Genomic DNA, 2,908 nt, shown 5'->3' on the forward strand with positions numbered 1-2,908 from the left:
CCTCCAGGAGCTATCCCTGAGTGCTTCATTATGACTGCCCTGGACAGCACTCTCAACTCACATGCACTAGACAGGAAAAGGCTCTTGAACTTTGAATCTCATTTCCTGTTTGGCCAGTGGCAATCTTCAGGTGAGTGCAGATCTCATCAGCAAAGGGAATATGATGGAGTCCTAGAATTGCAAAAGAGCCCCAGTATTGACCGAACGGGAGGTACAGGACCTGATCCCTGTATGGAGAGACAAATCTGTGCTATCAACTCCATTCCAAAAGATGAAATGCCCAAATATTTGAAAAAATATCCAAGCGCATGAAGGACAGAGGCTGTAACAGGGACCTGCATCAGTGCCAGGTGAAACTTAGTTGCTCAGGCAAGCTACCAAAACACCAGAGAGGCAATGGCCACTCTGAGTCAGAGCCCCAGACATGCTACTTCTATGAGAGCTGCATGCCATTCTAGGAGGTGCCCCTACAATACCCATCCATGTGCTTTGACCCCTTCAATGGAGTAACACACAATAAGGATGTGGGTTTTGGGGACAAGGAAGATAGCTCACAGAAAGCAAGCAGAGAAACCATTTCCCGAGAGTTGAGAACTGTTTCTCGCCCTAGACTGGAATCAGTACCCCAAACCCACCAAGACTGCCTCCCAGACCAGCCAGGCAGAGAAGGAACCTCTTATGAGTGTACCTTTGTAAATATTGTACATGGTTTAAAAGCAAATGTATTTAATGATTAATTTGCCCTGCATTAACGGCCAGTACAACTACTGGAAAAATCTGTTAACGTGTCTGGGGATAGGCGGAAATCCTCCAGGGATATCTCCATAAACCTTTCCTGGGTACTCCCAAAGCTTTTGCAAAAGGTTTCTGGGGAGGGCAGCCTTATTCATCCTCCATAGTAAGACACTTTACTATGCCAGACCAGTAGCATGTAGTCTGGAATCATTGTATAACACAGCGTACGGTCCCGGTGTTTGCTGGCATTTAAACAACATCTGTTCTTTATCTCTCTGTTATCCTCAGGAGAGTGATACCATTCATGCTCACTTGGTTGAACTAGAGTGATTTTATTAAGTAGACATTCAGAGGTGCCCGTTCCCGCTGGGCTGTTTGCCTGTGGCTAAACAGAAATGTTGTCCGCTGTTAGCCATGCAGTGGAGGGAGGGGTGAAGTGATCATCCCAGAGAATTGGGTGTGTGGGGAGGAGGTTAGTTGGGTTTGTACTGCATGTTAACCCAAAAAACCACAGTCCCTCCTCCTTTTAAATTGCCAACCCATTTTAAAAAGTCTATTCATTGTTCTCTAAAATGTCATTTTAACTAGCACTCTCACCTTTTTTCCCTCCACCAGCTGCAAATGTTTCAACGCTAACGCTATCTTCTCCTTCCCTGAGGCTACCAAAGATTAGAAGGCAAAAAAAATGCACTCACGATTAAATAGTCTCTGAGCTCATGCAGTCCTCCCACACAGAAAGAGTTCAGAAGAATGTGTGAAAGCACAGTATGAACAGAAGGACAGGTGGTGGGCTGAAGATGATACGTGGCATCAGCTTGGTGACAGAAAGCAAGAGGCAATGCTGAGGCGACTGGAGGAACAAACTGATATGCTCCAGTGTATGGTTGAGGTTCAGGAAAGGCAGCATGAGCACAGACCAGCACTACAGCTCTGTGTAATCAATCGCCCTCCTCCCCAGGTTCCATTGCCTCCTCGCCCAGCTGCTCAAGAATATAGTGGGGGGGCCTCCACGCCATAGGACTGCCCAAGCAACAGAAAGCTGGCATTCAATAAGTTTTAAAGTGCAGTGTGACTTTGTCCTTCCCTCCTCCCCCACCCCACCTGGTACTTGCCTCCTCTCCCACCCCTCCTGGGCTACCTTGGCAGTTATTCCACCTATTTGTGTGATGAATTAATAAATAAAGAATGCATGAATGTGAAGCAACAATGACTTTACTGCCTGTGCAAGTGGTGATCGAAGGGGGAGGGGAGAGTGGTTAGCTTACAGGGAAGTAGAGTGAACCAAGGGAGGGAAGGGGTTTCCTCAAGGAGAAACAAACAACATTCACACCATAACCTGGCCAGTCATGAAACTGGTTTTCAAAGCTTCCTCGATGTGCACCGGGCCCTCCTGTACTCTGCTAACCATCCTGGTGTGTGGCTGTGTGTATTCAGCGGCCAGGTGATTTGCCTCAACCTCCCACCCCACCATAAACATCTCCCACTTACTCTCACAGATATTGTAGAATGCATAGCAAACATTAATAATAATGGGAATATTGGTTTTGCTGAGGTCTAGCCGAGTCAGTAAACTGCACCAGCGAGCTTTTAAACTTCCAAATGCACATTCTTCCACCATCCTGCACTTGCTTAGCCTGTAGTTGAACAGCTCCTGACTCCTGTCCAGGCTGCCTGTGTACGGCTTAATGAACCATGACATTAAGGGGTAGGCTGGGTCCCAAGGATAACTATAGGCATTTCAACATCCTCAATGGCTATTTTCTGGTCTGTGAAAAAAGTCCCTTGCTGCAGCTTTTGAAACAGACCAGAGTTCCTGAAGATGTGAGTATTATGTACCTTTCCCGGCCACCTCTCGTTGATGTTGGTGAAATGTCCCTTGTGATCCGCCAGTGCTTGCAGCACCATTGAAAAGTACCCCTTTCGGTTTATGTACTTGCTGGCTTGGTGCTCAGGTGCCAAGATAGGGCTATGCGTTCCGTCTATCGCCCCACCACAGTTAGGGAATCCCATTGCAGAAAAGCCGTTCACTATGACCTGCACATTTCCCAGAGTCACTCCCTTGATATCAGCAGCTTTTTGATTGCCTTGGGTACTTGGATCACAGCAGCCTCCACAGTAGATTTGCCCACTCCATATTGATGCCCAACTCACTGGTTACTGTCTGATGTTGCAA

The sequence above is a fragment of the Gopherus evgoodei genome, unplaced genomic scaffold (genome assembly GCF_007399415.2).
Source record: "Gopherus evgoodei ecotype Sinaloan lineage unplaced genomic scaffold, rGopEvg1_v1.p scaffold_68_arrow_ctg1, whole genome shotgun sequence".
NCBI lineage: Eukaryota > Metazoa > Chordata > Testudines > Testudinidae > Gopherus > Gopherus evgoodei.